General features: G+C 32.7%; 1 protein-coding gene across 1 annotated transcript in view; it reads right to left on the bottom strand.

The window, feature by feature from the left end:
* The window catches only part of LOC123710947 (protein O-mannosyl-transferase TMTC1-like), a 105880-nt gene extending 90074 nt beyond the window's left edge, over positions 1-15806 (bottom strand). The window contains exon 1 of the mRNA XM_045663287.1: positions 15737-15806. The gene's annotated coding sequence lies outside the window, so the exon portion shown is untranslated. The remainder of the gene's footprint in view (positions 1-15736) is intronic.
* Positions 15807-18005: the final 2199 nt, after the last annotated feature.

Below are 18005 nucleotides of genomic sequence, written 5' to 3'. Positions count from 1 at the left end.
ACTAAAGTTTTACAAATAGACACATAAATGATTTTATCGTGTACCAAATAGCATTACAACGCGAGTATAACAAAACTAGGTTTAACTCACTTAAGACTTCTTGTAGGCTGTAGAGCATTTTTTACGAACTCGGTATTTTGACAGTATCATTTTTATATATATCAAAGAAGCAGAAAAATCTACTTATTTTGAGTTTAAATAACTTTATTCATATCGGTAAACAAGTACACTTATGAACGTCACCAGAAAAGGTGTTAAATTAAGTCTAAATTTATACGTACATTTACTACCAGTTCACAAGTCAAGGGCTATTATTATATTATGACTGAAAAAAGCTTCCAAACTCATTCAAATAATTTAATGAAACTTGCCTGTATCTACCGAGGGATCCAACACGGCTGTGGGTTGTATCACGATGTAATTGTTATCGACAAAAAATTTGTTACGTCATGGCTATCAAACTATTTATTTACCTGCCTTGACATTATAGATCACTGCCGTGTAATTATGTCACGGTGAAGGATATTAATTTTTTTGATGATATATGCTTTATTGGCGCAAGTATTAAGACAATAAGTTTTGACAACAATCACGACATTTGCATGCCTATTTTTATACGGCTGATTGTGTATTTTTTTTATAATTCATAAATCTAAGTGTAATTTTTGCAAATAAATTCATGTTTATTCATATAGATAACTGAATATAACAACTTTAACGCTAGTTGAAAACTGTGTCAGCGTTATATACTAGTTTTAATTAAAAATTTGTCAGTCACATCTCAAATAATCCGATACAAGTGTAGCCGAGGGGCACGTGTGTGAGACCGCCATCACTCTGGGAGATTGATGTCGAGCTCCGCGTTACTGAACGACCCATCGGCTTATTGAGTCGGGTATGGATGGGCTACTTGTACCTTTATAGGCTTCAAACAGTTTTATTAAATAAGAATTGCGATTATATACGCACTGTTGGTCGTATAAAACTCATGTTGATATAATACTAGCCGACCCGGCAAATGCCGTTTTGCCATGTATACTGTTTCCAGGTAACATTTTTTTTATTTCACTACCAATAACCTATCTACTATAATAAAAATAGGGGTTGATTGTAGAGGGGTGACAATTAGGGGTTGCATGTATTTTTGATTGCTGTATCATAAAAATAAAAACAAAATTTTGGGGTGGACACCCCTTATCACTTAGGGTTTTGAAATATAGATAGTAGCTGACTCTCAGACTTACTGAATATGCATAAAAAAAATCATAAGCATCGGTCGAGCTGTTTCGGAAGAGTATGGGAACGAACATTGTGACACGAGAATTTTATCTGTAAAGAGATAAAATAAATCATGTTGTTCAGTAGTACTTAAAGTAATGATTTGTTATATGGGCTGAATAATTTCAATATAAACGTTATTAAGCACTTATTAGGTACCTAATCCGCATTATTTAGCAAATAATTACTAATAAAATCTAAAATTGGAAATTATATTGAAAAGTTATGTTCAACAAAATTGTAATGTATTTTAGAATAGATAACTTATAATATTGAAAATGCATTATATGTTATGTGTACAGTAATAAATAAATAAAAAAAATTATTGCCTAAACATATCAATTATGTTTAGACAATTAAGAATTCTAGAATTCTTATAAATTAGAGAACATGGTCACAATCATTTAATCTTAAATGTTAATAAAATTCTGTATACTTAAAGTATCGTCTTAATTATTTAAAAAACCTTATCTGAGGATTTTAACAACAACCGAAGCACAAATGAGCATACAAAACCGGAAACCGATCAAATTTAGCACAATGGAATCATTGCGTTACTAATGAGAGAACGCCCGTCATTAATTATTACCAGCGTGTATTGTTACTGTATCGTCTGATAGTTCCGCCCATTTCTAATTAATTCGATCAATTCAATGAAAGCAATTGAAGGAAGAATCGGGTATACATTCATGGGGTATCAAACGAACAAACGAGTATGCCTCATACTCGTTTGTCGTAGGCAGGATTCCAAACTTCATATCAGCACGTGAAGTAGCACTGAAGAAGAACTAGCCTTCGCTGCTACCCGGTCCAATCCAAAAGTGAGAGAGAAAGAGTTGGTGCCGTGGATGTTTAGTGGGTAATGCGAACTGTATTTGCTTTATTTCGTGGGAATCGTTACGCATACCCGCAGCGCTATCGTACGAGGTGCGTTACAGAAAAGCATTTACCCACGAAGACTTTTATATTTTTAACCAGAATCAGTAGTATTGTCTTTTTTTAACATAGCTTTTGCATATCAAGAAAAACAAACTTACAATTATTTACATAATTTTAAATTTTTACTTTTTTTCCGACGTTTCGCATGCTTTTCAGCGTGCGTGGTCACGGTGAAGTGTTTTTCTTAACCAGAATCAGGTAAACCGAACTATTTTCAGTGATTTAATTCAGAACGCTTGTTTCCTAAGTAGTTTGTATTATCTTAATCGTCGTAAATTGTCATAACCTAAGAAATAAAGGTAACAAAAATGTTTTCCATAATGAATTTCCCTTCTCATTGAAAGACATCTAAGCGTAGTTTAATATACGCATTTGATTTATGTATTAGTAATATTCGTAACAAAATCTTATATTTATATTAACTAATTTTGTTGAGACAAATAGAAGAGAAGAAAATGGAATGAGTATTATAAAAACATGCGCTGTATTTAGAAAGAAAATCAAGACTCTCTTCTGTAGTCTTGATTTTATTTTTCTATTAGAGCATGCTTAAGACGAAGTATCTAGGATGAAAACCTGTTTTGAACAATATCTAGGAACCAGGTACTCAATAATTTATAACGCAGGTCGATAGTCTCCTGTCCCGATTTGAAGAGCCCTCATAAGTCAGGCTTTGTAAGAAGAGCTGTGCTTATGTTGTTCTAAACTTTGTTCCTGTTCCTTGGCAGAGATTGTTTAGCACTAGTCACAATCTTGTAAACGGCCTTTTTGAGAATATATCATTTATATAATCCTAGCATAGTCGATGCCTGGATATTATATTTTATAAAACATTAATTAACTATGTTAAACGTACTAGTCAAATGGCATGTAAAAGATTACACTGTATTCAAGATTTGCACAATAAACTTCCTTTTTAGGCGTAAAAACCTTTTATGTAATAAATAGAAGGCACGGAAACAAAAGCATCGGTTCACAAACTAAACATGTAATAGATGTATATATCCTTCGTCTTGTACATGTATGATTTGTGAATGACATCAGATATTATTGTCTTTTGTTGATATAGCTTTTACACATTTAAAGAAAACACTTTTTATACATATCTTCAATCCTTATAAGTAGAGGACACAGTGAGTCATTTCTGCAAAAACCCGTCATATTTTAGTCGATACCAACTCCCGGGAAATAAATACAGATAATACAACTTTCACTACCGCTGTAATACTTTTTGACATAAAACACCTTTTGTTTTCAGTCACCGTGACCACGCACGCTGTAAAGCACGCGAAATGTCGGGAGAAATTTAATATTATGTAAAATAATTATAAGTTTATATACATAGCTTCAATCCGGTAAAAAAGTGTTTTCTTTAGACATCAGATATAATCAAATATACTAAACCAAGTAAAAAATTATCTTCTAAAATTATCGTGATTCTTGCGAACGTTTTCTTTTTGATGTGTGCTTGTTTTTATTCAGTGTTTAAATATGTTTTAATTGCTTCGTTTTACTATTTTTGTACTTCATGCGCTTGCCTTTTTCAACTTATGTTTTATTTTCTCACATTGTTTTCCTGGAAGAGATCGCACGAAAGCGATAAGGCTGCAAGTTGCCCTCATTTTCATTTATTTATGTCAACTGAATTATATAATAGATAAACGTTTTAATAGATAAATTATATAAACGTTTCTATTCCAATAGAAAAAGACGTCTAAACATCACAGTGAACCCACTTGATTCTAGTAAAGTATTTCAAAACGCCTGGCATCGCAACATAATACTTGTAATTCCATTGGTGTTCAGAAAGTGTAATGGTCGTAGGTTGAAATTTCGGTAAAAGAACAATTGTTTCAGATGTAAAAATATATCTGCCGTTCAAGCGCTTGCTGCCTACAAACATACTGATAACGTACGGTTGTTATGAATAAATAATAACAACAATTCCATTACAGAATTATGAATTATATAACATCTCTTATACTTATTAACTAAAACATATTTTTCGTGAACGACGAACGGAAATGCTTTATCGCTTACTCAACCGCCGGAGCTTTGTATCGTCACACTGGCATGAATGGGATTTAAAAGGAAGTGCTTTGATTTTAGTACATTAATATAAATAATCTTAACATCGTTTATTGAGGCATACAATGCTTTATACAGCGCAAGATAGAAACAATTTTAGATTCGAATACTGAAAATGAATAATTGCAAAAGAAGGTATTAAACGCAATGCTATTAAGCGCTGAAAGATTTTTTCAGATTATAATTCAGATATAAGATAATGCGAGTGTTCTGCAGCTGAGTTTCATTATGGGATAAGGCAGAATACGAAATACCATTCGTATCACCTTGACGTCCGTCCCACAACTGACGGCTTACGGCTGTTTGTGGAACCAGCTACCCACTGAGGTATTTCCACTACATACCAATTATTTATAGGCTAGAAAATGTTGCCTTCTGACGGTGTCCATAGGCGGCTTCATGCATGCATGCATGGATCACTTAATATCAGATGAAAAATATTAAATATAACAAAACTGTAAAACTTCACTTTTTTTTCTTTTTTTTATATCTCCTAGTTATTCCAATTATTCGTTGAATCTCGGCTAATGAGAGATTTCTAGTCAGAGCTCGTGTCTACTTTACATGATTTAGACTTAAAGCTGGGTAGAATATTTTCTAGTTTCACCTAATTAGAATATGTTACGGTTAAAGTGTTTAAGTAGGACTTACGAATATTAGCCTCTTTGTAGAAGACGCTTAATTTTAAATGAAAGGACGGCAGAAAAGTTACCGTCCTTTGGGAATGTAAATACTGGATTAAAACTAAACAATGTACAATTGATTATATTAAATATATTTTTTCTAAGTTATTGTTGCGGTAAGAAGTTAGTTACAATCAATCAAAAACTAGAATCAGTCAAGAATGTATCTTAGTTTTGCTACATTAGGGTCTATTAGAACCAGTGTTAGCCTGGTAACATTCTTTGGACTGTGCGTTCTAAAACAGACTTCGTACAAATTGTGCAACTTAAGAGAGATGTAAGATGTTGAAATCGAACAATTTCGATGTCATTTGCTAACTAAGTTGTGAGTCTGTACGTTATTCTTAGACCCAACTTTCTAACTGCGTACTTGCAGTTGGAAAACCTAACCCGGCCATAACCAGAGGTTACATTTCTCCATTTATATGATGAATAAAACAATTATTCAGAGTATATCCATAATATTTCACATAACGGCCTCCTTACACATGTCATAATATAAATTCATGCGGAACGAGGCGAGTTTTATCTGCTATGATAGTGGGTAAAACAACTTGCTTTTACGACCTCGTATGTATTAGGGAAATCTTGCTTTATCTTTTATAAAACTTGAGTTGAATGGTATGAATCATCTGTTATATAATGGGTAGAAAGTTGTGGTTAAATAATCTTCGAAACTACTCAACTACTCAACAGAAGCGCTATTTAGGATTATTTAATTGAATACTAATAGATACCTATAAAACAGTACAAAAACATTACGAAGTTTAGGACTATTTTAAATAGAAGGTTTTAGATTCTTATAAATTAAAATATTATTATTAACAATTAAATAACATTTATTTTAATGTAATAGGAGGCAAACGGCTGACCTGATGTTAAGTGATACCGCCGCCCACGGATAGTCACAGTACGCTCTTTTCTTGAAGGACCTTAATTCAACACCCTAAAGAACCCCACTGAAGTATTTCCGAACCTATTCGATTAATTCAGTTATTATGCACATATATCTATGTTCCAAATGTTTTTCAGGAATCGTCTTCAGGACTGTCGTATAATATATATGCCTCATATTAAACCTGTTAAACCTAAAAGTTACCTGTTATTATGAGGCCATATTACCGTCATCTCTTGGTAAAGAAACTTTACCTTGGAATTAAATTTGAGTACATAAACCATTAAACATAAATATGCTATCTGCAATATGGAGATGTAGAGAACATTTGCAATGTCAGTTTTCTCGCGTGAAATTTGATATCTCCAGTGGAATCAATTACTCAGTAACTTGGTGTGATTGGCCCGGGCAGCTGTTAGTACTAAAATCGCTTAGAACTTTCGAGATAACTGGACAAAGCAATTCCAACTTGGCTTGTTATTAGGCTATTAGCTTACAGGAAATACTAAATGTACTTTTGCGTTAACTTTTTATTCATGTATTAATTTAAAAATCAAGAAAGGGTTTCTTGTAACTATGCGTTTATCGTTGCTACAAAAAAATCTAAATCGCTTAAGAGATTCTATTCAATTGCAAGAGGTCTGTTAATATCTTACTCATTTAGGTACTTTATATCCTGACGATAGGACTACCATCGTGAAAATTATAACCTGAAAAATATATTTTCTCAAAAAAAAATCTAATAGAGGAATCACGATTATTACTAATGTAGGTTAAGAAAATTGTAAATATTGTTTATTTGATTGTTATGATTACTAATATACAATGTATAGTCATGAACAACTTTAATAAATGGGCTACTTACGAGTCGATGTGGACGAATTGTAATGTACCGACTGATATTTTTCAAAAAAAAAATATACAACGCATTATACAAAATTATCGTTAATCTTTCGTAATTGGCAATTTAGGTACAAATCTATAATAGCAAGTAACAATAGATCTTCCATACCTTTTAATAAAAATAATTTAGTAATTTTATCATGTGACTATTTGCTCAGTTGTGTAGAAAAAACAATACAATACAATTATGATTCATTACTTTGAAAGCGCAAACAATAAGTGTAATTTTCCTATTAATTAATATTTATTTATTTCAATAAATTAATTAAATATGACCAAGGCTCCTGATGTAGCGAGAACTGTATCTCAGGAGCCTGGGCTTCTGGGGTGCCTGAGTGCTTGGACATTCACTATGTTGCAATATAAAAAACGTAATTACAATTTTTAAAAAAATATGAGGAATATTTTTTTTAATTCATATTTTAGTAGACGTTAGGTAGTAAAGCCAAACACTGACTAGATATGAAAACCTAAACACTAACTTAAATCTTTTAACTAAGTTTAAAAATATCTAAGTGTATGCATCAACTCTCGGTTCAGCATCAATAGATGTTCATTTATATATGCGCAATTGACATTCATTTATTTGTTTATTTATTTATTTTAAAAGGTACACTAACGAAACATATGCAAACACTTACAGAAAACACATGACATACAACAACACGATACCTGCATGTGCATCAATAACAAGTGTGCACAAAATTTAAAGGAAAACATTACAATGACAAAGAGAAAATAACTTAAACATTATAAGTAAAAGACAAAATAGACCAAAAAATAAACAAACAAAAAAAATATAATTGTGCAATTTACCATTTTAATATATTTCTACTATGCAATTGTCACTATTGGTTACGGATCAACAGTGGCTGTAGCATCTTACGTCTGAAGACATTAAATTGCAATTCTACCGAATTTACCGTGGAGGGTGTCCAGATTAATACCTGCATGTAAGTTCCATCATCGGACAAGGCACCCGTATCATCGCATCGTCCGTCCTTCCTCCAGCGTTTCCTGTGGTAGTTTTTGCCGCTTAGCAACACAATGTAGAACTACCTCGCCACGAAAGTATTTTGGAACCAATTCGCCTTAAGGTCCTTCAAGAAAATAGCGTACCAATTGTTTTATGGCTTTCATAATAATAACAAAAAAATGACACCTCTTACGACGAATGCAAAGATCACGTGAATGGGGCAGAGAATTATGTCTTATAATCTTCAAATCTCGTTAACTACTTTCATATTTATAAAAAACGAAATAAAAAAACAATTGCATTCTATAACTCTTTTGTTTTTACATCGCTATTATTCGTTTGCATTTTTTAAATGTTACACACGGATTGTACCGATTTATTAAATTTAATTAAATTCATAGTGGCCTAGATTGCTGTTTCGACAATTTACATAGTAACGTAACAAATCCTAGAAACAATCTCATTTCAACAAATTATATCCGATTTCATGAACAACGTTGTTGTAATATAAATTGAAATTCTTCGTACAACTCCCAAGATTCGGGGGCATATTTCTAGCTTGGAATGCGGGTTCATGTAATAAACTTTCTCAGTCACCACTCATCAATTTAGCCGTAAGGCGGAGTATATATATCTACATTGTTTATAGTGTACATTATGAAAACAGAAGGCAAAAGTGGTCCTGTGATATTAACATTTAGTTATTAAGTATAAAATAAAAAATAAGGGGTTGATCGGAAAGGGGTGTTTATTAAGTATTGAATGTATTTTTGTATGCTGTGTCATAAATAAAAAAATGTGTGCGTGTACACGTAAGAAGTGAAACTTCTTTATGACCTTATTTTTCGAAAAAATGGTCTTACTATATGCAACTTTACAGAAATTTGTTAAATAAAGTTAAATAAGATAAAGGTTAACAAATAGCTTTTATTATCATAGACATGAATACAAATACTTCATTGTACCTTATTACTACTAAGACTAATACAGAATTTTATTAATTGTAATAAAATTATTACTATAATTGTTGTCGTTATTATATATTTTTGTTATTAATGGCTTCGAATCTCTTCAAATCAACCGTAGTAGGGACAAGAAAAATATTGTGTGCAACGGAAAATGTGACGCGTATCCGAAAAATTTTAAGATTTTTTTTTAAACGCCGATAAATTAGTTTCACTTAAAAAAATAAAAACCAAAAATTTTGTATGAAATATAAAAATGGAAATTTAGGGATGGACCTGACCGGTCTACCTTCCCTTAACATTTAGGAGGATGAAGAATAAGAATGAATGATAAAATGAATGACAGAAGAATGAATATCCGATCCGCAAAATTTAACGGAAAACGGCCGAGCCATTTCGGAGGAGTTTCATTACAAACACCGTGGCACGAGAATTGTATACATTAAATGTAAGCAATTCTAGTAACTATGTTATATTTGTAGCACTCATGAACATGTAACAAGATATTACGAAAAAAAGATTAGGTGGTGATCATGTTGTGGTGGTAAAAGGATATAATTACTTAAAACAATAGTGAAGAGCCTCGTAATTTTTCGCCGAACGTAAGTAGCCATAAAATAATTAAAACGCAAGGTAATTTTCTTAGCTCCTCCCTTCAATTTGTACTCATTTACCTTATACAAAATATCCTGTAAATGTGTGTGTAATGAGCTTGGGAGCCTTGACCCTCTGGGAGTTTGCTTTATATACGACGTTACTTTTATAGGTCGTTATTTAATGTGAATTGTGAATAAATTATTATAATCCTTTCTACCAACATGACATAATCCCACTTTGATTTTTGTCTAAGTGTTTTATCCTCTACTTAATACATTTTTCACGTACTTACAACCCTTATAAATGAAGACTGTAAGCACCTTTCAAATAAATCAACACTATATCTATCTGAATCGGTTGTTGAACTTACCATATTGAACGCACAACAATAAAAATGCATAATTTAAAGGCATATACCAATACAAAACTTCCTAAGTATTCGAAACCCATACACAAACGGAGATAACGGACCAATGGTTTCCAAACTTGGAAACTATTTAAGCTAGTAAACGCAAAATCCACTGTTCTAAAGCCCTTTTTGAAATGAAAAACAGGTTTGTGGGGTGAACATCAGATGTAGGCTTATCGGCAACTCCGGCCTCACATATTTTATTCATGAAGGCTTCGGCTATACGATACCATGATCAAAGATTTAAAACTATTATGAAGAACGACGTACAGGTGCGATTCGTGCTTGTCTTAATGTAGTAGTTAAGATAACATACTGGTCACGCAGTGGAAAACAAAGTATTCATTGACGTCGTTATCTCTGTGTTAATAACATCAATAGTAAGAGTGCACCTGTCTGCAAATATATATATAAATTTGTTATTATAATAATATGAAGAATACAAGTCGATCATAATGTTATGTATCCAAAATGTTAGTAGGCGAATGTACAATATCCATGGGTTGTATGCAATGTCAATTTTTTTATGTCTATAATAGTTACTGATTGAAAAATGTTACATTATTTACTACCAAAAATTGTTAGTAGTAGGTCTAAGTTTACAATGTTTTGTTCCCGCAATGACCCTCATTGCGAATTGTGCGAATATCACACCTAACATTTATTCAATAGCCTCCTAACGAAATAATCCAAAGAACGACTCTTAAATATTTTTTTGACGTTTTTATGAAAACATGTTAGTGACTTTAACTGTTAAATGAAAATTTCGAATAATTATGATAGCGAGCTCACGTTGAAGGATTTTATGAGGTTGTTAAAAATTTTGTTTATACATTTCAGCTTTCACAACTTATTTTTATGTTATTATTCTGTTAATACACGATAAAATAACTTAACTGTTTTTTATTTACTGTTTGATGATTGCATAAGCAATTTACTAGATACTTTTAGACTTAAACACTATATTTGAATCTCATTATTTTTATGTGTACCCTTTTTTCATAATCAAGTGAAAGAGACTCATAGTTCTCAAAACTGTACACTGTTATAAGAGAGGCGCTGGACAGAAACCGGTGGAAACAGATAGTGCGCTCTAGATACTTCGTTGCTGACCACGACGCCCAGCTGCCGATTCAATAGAAAGTGCGCTTTTTTGCAAAGGCGTCCTCCAAATCCCTCCATTCCCGTCTGCGTTTCCTTAGTTTGGTACATCCAACTTCTAAATTGTCTGCCACTTTTTCGTTTATTGTGCCTTGGGCACCAGTTTAGTACTTTCTTGCTCCACTTTTCTGTTCCTCTTGCCATTAGCCCCACCCATTTCCACTTAAGTTTATTTATTTTTGTTGTAACATTTGCTACCTTAGTTGTTTCTCTCAATGATTATATATTTCATCTTTTCTTTTCTTCTATTCTTTCCTTTTTTAATTATCATATACACACACATATATATATATATATATATATCCATCGATCTTTGACACATCTGTAGCTTTGTCTCTTGTACATAATTACTAGTATTGACTTTACTTGATTAGACTTCTCTTGAATTCATTAATTGGAATTTAACGATTATAATAATAATAAAGTAGGTACAGATCCAAAGAGTCATTCAACGAATCGGGCCAACACGAAAGTTTATACAGACTGTTAAAATAGGGAAATACATTATCTCGGACATGATTTTATACGACTTGTTACGGCTTATAATGACAGGCAAAATTCAAGGCAAAAAACTGGTAGCAGGGTGAAGACGTGATTGCGGAACATACGGGAGCGGGAGCACATCCATAGTTGGATGGAACTGTTGTGTAAGCAGTTGTAACGAACAGTAATGTTAGGCGTTTGAGACACAAATAATATCAAAAATTATAAATACGTTTTATTAACTTGTTATCCGCCTTTGATGGGTTATCTTGCTCACGGCGAGTGAAATTAAGAGTACCTCTGCTGTGAAGTCAATAACTTATAATGTATACTATAAAAGGTGTCTCTGTGTAAGGTCCTAGTAAGTAGTTAAGGAAATAGCTCGTTGACAGCTCTTCGGAAAACATTTCGAACTAAAGCAATTGTTTTATTAAGATCCTGTTAACTATCTACTATTATACGGATTTTATACTAAATAGACACTTCATAGTTAAATGCATAATTTCATAATAAATTAAAAATTCAAATATACGCTGCATAAATCTACGCAAATGTAATAGGCCTTTATTTTTAGACATAATAAACAGTGTTTACGAGCCAAGGCTATGCAGACTTATTCAGAGATTCTTAGTTTTATAAGCGTGGCGATTACCAAAACGCCTTGAGAGTATAGGCAGGCGCAGGCACTCTCTTCAGCGTTATAAGCACGGCATATAATATTATTACATGCCATGAAATTATTTTATATCCATTGTTTAATGCGGGTTGATAATAAATAGAGTTCGTTACATTATTTAAAATATCCCCACTGATCCAGGAGTTAGGTTTTGATTGAAGACTGAAGTATATGGCGTAACATTTTTTTTGTATTATTTTAGATTAAGTTTGGTGATATAATCCATCATACTAGGATTGCCTGGATGAGGTCGCTTGATAGCGATAAGGCCGCCCGTTGCATCCCTTTGAATTTGTATGTGTCATTTATTTTTTTATAAATGTAATGAAGTGTTTATACATCTGCTGCTGGGTAGCACAAGCGCGAATGGTTAGATTGGATAGGTTCCCCCCACTCCGAAGGGATCCCAATCATATTCCCAAGCAGGCTGTTGATTGGAATCCGCAAGGATAGCGGAAGCGTGGCAAACCTGGCGCCGAACAGTTGCAGACGAGGTAAAGAGAGCGGGAAAGACTTGGAGCGAGGTGACAAGAGGCTCAAGACCAAAGGCAATGGAGACTTGCTCTGCCCCATCTAGGTTATAAGTCAAGTAGATATATTTTTTTTAAATAAAATACTTTAGCCTTCATGTCTAATATAAAGTGAGTACTAAAGTATTACATGTTCTTAATTTATTTACAGTCCTTCGGCAAAGGCCTCTTCAAATTTTTCGTTTTCTAGTGGGTCGAATATATATTGGGCTAAGTATTAAATTCTTCGTTTTGACAAATACAAACACTAGGATCAAATAAATGAAAGCTGTATTTGTAAAATGCAGAAAAACTTTATTCAAATTGAGAATTCCTGCTTACATAAGTGTACCTCTGTGAAAAGATTTTAATGAAAAACAAACATATGAACTCATGTGTGAATTGAACGCGTGGACAGTTACGCAAAGCAAATTATGTTGCGGCAACCTACCCGAATGTGACATTCCAACAAATGGCTTACCGGAACCGAATTAAGATTAGAATTTTGTGTTGCAACTATTCGTTTACGGCCGCTTTCTTTACTCGATATATAATCTAAAATTATTTTCAACCCAGATATTTTGCGATCGATCAAGAAACTGCATTTCAATATGACAATCTCTGCATTTAAATCCTTGTAATAAAATGATTGGTTGTCCCTCATGTGGATTTATTTTACGCGTTGCTCTTATTTTTGAGGAACTATATTACTCATTTAAAGAACTCACAAAATCACATTGTTGATAAAATAAGATTTCACTTAATAGCCTGGCCGTGTATTTGCTGATATAACAATAATTTCGTTAATACACTGATTAACCAAAATGTTTCACTAAACTTATGATAAGAGCGTCTTAGTAAAATACTATAAACGCTTACTAGTAGTTAAATGAACCATAATAACTATACATAAGCATTTTCTCTTAATATGAAAAATATTTTGAACATAGCTGTTACATTTCAACCGTAACCTTTGCAACGAATATAAAGTATTTGTTTAAAGTTTTTTTGTATATATAACTCCTTAGAAGGGTATTAAACAATAGAAATTCATAGATTACAATGCTCACAATGACCTAAGAAAGGTCGAGACTTACAAAGAAGTTGCCTGACATTTGCCTAAAAGTCACTTTTCTATTGTGGAACCGTTTTAGTTTCATTGTGTTTATTCTCCCTCTGAAATATCTTCAATTTAATTCTAATAACGTTCGTTTTTTCTTGTTATTAATCTCTATAATGTTAGTTTCTGGAAACAACACGATAATGTTACTACCTTTATGTTCGACGTCCTGGTGGATAGAAAAACTGTGTACAGTTTGTGTTTCCACCACACCAACTTCCTTTATATAAGAACATTTTCGTATGAATGCATAAATAAGTAACGACGCCATGATCTCACACCGCCTGCTTCTTAGCAAGTTTAAAATAAAATTGTCCAAGAAAGTTAGCTAAAAAAACATCTCATAAATAGGATCTGTGGCAAAGTTCAGAAATACAAGGATTAAACTCGACAACGTGAACCACCAAGTCTTGCTTCATCCGGGCAATCACTTCAAACATTGTAATCGGATTGTCGCTCCCGCATTAAATGTTTAAGCACTTGTGAATTATTTAACTGTTCCGGCCATTTAGCGAAATGCCCGTATTTCCTGTTACAATACAACTTATTGAGCACCAAATTGAATTCGGTTTAATATTGCAAAATTTTTCGATAAATAAATATTTCCGTGAAAATTTCTCTTTAAAAATGAAATGGACTAGTTAATTGGACATTGCATTCGAATAAAGGAATTAAGTTCTTAATTATTATCAATTATACTTTTGTTCAAGATTTTGTAAATTAATTAAACAAATGAATGTCAAACTTAGTGTTTCGATTTCCTGCGCTGTAACAAATAGGTAAGTACGGCTTACTAGCCACACTTACCTAGCCATGCATACCTCATTATCTACTAATAATTAATAATAAAAAAATGTGACGATTACGGGACTTAAATTTTAAAAAAATACCAAAAGTTACATCCACACACACTCACTTACTACACTTCATTCTCTCCATATTTTTTTGTTACTTTTCGTTTTTGATTTTTATTATCATTTTCTATTTCCGTGTATCCAAAGCTACATTGTCTGTCTCTTTTCATAACATTAATCCCGAAACTACTTAACGGATTACATGTGGTTTAGACAAATCAATTAAGCTTAACACGAAACCACATTTATTCTTTATCGAATTCGAATGACAGGAAAAACATATTAAGAAAAACACTTTTTGAACGGATTGAAGCTATGTATTATTATTAAAAACTTATAATTATTTACATAATTCTAAATTTTAAAGTCACCGTGACCACGCACGCTGGAAGAAACGCGAAACGTCGGAAAAAAATTAAAATTTAGAATTATGTAAATAATTATAAGTTTTTTATAATACTACATAGTTTCAATACGTTCAAAAAGTGTTTTTCTTAATGTGTATCAGCTATGTCAACAAAAGACAGGAAAAACATATTGTAAAGAGAAGGTTTTATTTTATTTTTTAAAAGAACTATTTACACCTCAAGCCAAGGTAGCCCGGTAATGTACAATAAGATATTTAATTGTAATGATTGTTGTATATGTTTAAATTTTCCGCTATAAGCAATCCCAGAAATATTTGATAGTCAACATAAAAACACAGCTCCCGCCCACGGCCCGCCCAGCGACTTTACGACGTCTCGTAAAACAATCGACGTTACATTTAGTTTAGCAATCTTTACAGCCTATTTTCCTTAAACATTTTCACTATAAGGTACTTGAGACACCCGCTAGTATATGGTTTGTGTCGCGTTAGACATGTCAATATAATTATTATGTCGCAAGATTTTTAATGATTCATTATCTTTACTGATTCATACGCGTATACTAGTACTAGTAACTAATTGATTTAATTATTTATAATAATGGTTGTATAACATAACTGTCCGCCATAAGCACACATACGTTATATGTACTTGATGTGAGGGATTAAAGTTAAACTATTTAAAAAGACGCGACAAAATTTCGGGTAAAACCATAAAACAAACTTTAAACATCATTTACAAATCCATTTTTTGAATTTGGAATACCCCTAAAAAGTTTAAAATATTAGAACTACCATATTTTACTGCTTATGAGCAGGATCGGAATACTCACCTACGGAAAAAGTCCACTGAACACGTCACGCACAGAACGAAAGGCGCGCGGCACAGAGGCGACTCTCGCCCGCGGTTGGAGTCCTACTGCAGAATATCCTTAGTTTCATCCCGCATCAGAGGTTTAAGCGACGCGCATGCGCGACTTCAAATGGGATTGTCAGCTGACGGGTGCCACTTAAGGTCACTGTGTCAGTATCTGTGATAAGGAAAAGGGATATCTTATGTAATTTCGTTTTATGTTCTACCCTTATTATAACAATATTTTTTCTAGCGTGATTTGTTGTTTGCCACAGTTTTTAACTTCTAACTATAGTATTACGTATATGAATTTTGACACACGAGAAACTAAATTAATACCACTACAACTAAAATAGCGCTATAACCGGTGATTTTGCCTCAGATATCTGTATCTTTTTCGTGATAATTTATTATCTTATAGGTAAATAGTACTTATTAAGGAATAGAAACTAAAATTATTATATTATTTACTTACGCTATGATGCGTTAAAGTTATATTTAACTGCATTTTAGTGTATTAACAAAATCATTTGATATGTCGTGACAAGACGATGTTTTATAACAGTAAATTAGAATTGTATATTTCTGTCTTATTCATTTCTCGCTTCCTCTCAAAGTTGCGAAGACTTCTTCAAGCCCTTAATTATCGTGGTAAGCCTGAACACTCCACCACCTTGAACCTTTGGTTCTACCCGTGGTGTACCCGTAAATTCACTTTTTACGTCTGTAGGACTCCAAAGTGTTGTTAGGTCATATATTCATCATACATCTCATCCTGTCATATATTTAGAAATCTAGTGCAGCTGGCTCATACATACATTACATATACTATACAGATACTTCTGTCATTTAATACATATAAATGTTACACAACACACAAACAGTCCACTAACTGGCAAACTGTACAATGCCTTAAAATAACTAAGTATAAAGCTCAAAATTCATATTTTTTCACTCCTCTCTCATAATACTTTAACTAAATTATTTTTCTATAACAAACTGGTCTTATTACTCTCCTTTTAAGTGTTTACAATTTTTTTTTCTTTGCTTTGTTCCATTTCTTGCACTTACCTTATATAATTTAAAAAAAAATCTCACAGTGGTTGCTTGGAAGAGATTTCTCAAAAGCTATAAGAACGCCAGTTGCCCTCATTTTTATTTCATTACAATTTAATTGTGATAATACCGCAAGGAAGTGTTAATAAATAAGCTCATTTGATTCCGGATTAAAATGTATCATTTTTAAATATACAAATTTAAAGCTTATATGCGTACTGTACGCCTTGCGATATGCAAAACTACTTGTTAGTATACTTGCGTTGTCTACGAAAATTCGTAGCAGCTGAGGAAGCCATATTGCGAGCCACAATTTTATGCGATTATCACAATACCAATACCATACCATACAAGGTTCGGAAGTAAATATATATTTTAAACATATTAAAGAAAAACATTTGATTTTGGCTTTTGTCACAAATCTGGTAGTGGTTTCTTTATTGGCAAATAGGTGCTCAATGTTCTGTGCCTGTGTACGTCTTAGATATATTGTTATGTGTGTTCACTCGATCTCACCGCGAGGCGAGAATCGCTACGCTAGTATTACTTGTTTTCAATATTTATTTCAGTTATAGCTTAAAAATAAATTTACACATTTTTATATACCGACTATTAACAGTTATAAAACACGTTTACGTTTACAAAAAACAAGATTAGGGATACAGATACACCACAACAATGAACAATAAATTGAAGTAATTTAACTCTCATCCCTAAGGTCGTACGTTCGATCCCCGGCTGTGCACCAGTGGACTTCTTTTATATGCGCATTTAACATTCGCTTGAACTGTGAAGAAACATCGTGACGAAACCGACTTGACTTAGACCCAAAAGTTGACGACGTGAGTCAGGCACAGGAGGCTTCCCTATTATATTGACAAATGCGTGCGGTACAACTCCTGATGAACGGGATCGGAATCGCTACTGCGTGCTGATCAAGAACTTCTAAATAAAACAAAAATTCAAGTGTAGAAATTCATTAAATTCAAAGTTACTGAAACATGTTTTCTTTTATGCCTCTTGTCATATATATAGCTGTAAATCTTTATTTAATTTTCCAGCCACTATCCGGAATTCAAAAATGTGCAATTAACTCGAGCAATAAGCTGTTACGAGTGTGACCACCAAGGGCAGCTAACGCGCTAATGAAAATTCTCGCAATATTAAACTCAAAGAAAACCGCGTTAGTTGAC

This window comes from Pieris brassicae, chromosome 6 (genome assembly GCF_905147105.1).
Source record: "Pieris brassicae chromosome 6, ilPieBrab1.1, whole genome shotgun sequence".
NCBI classification, from domain to species: domain Eukaryota; kingdom Metazoa; phylum Arthropoda; class Insecta; order Lepidoptera; family Pieridae; genus Pieris; species Pieris brassicae.
The sequence above is the reverse complement of the archived record's forward strand: the minus strand, read 5'-3'. Positions and strand labels throughout refer to the sequence as shown.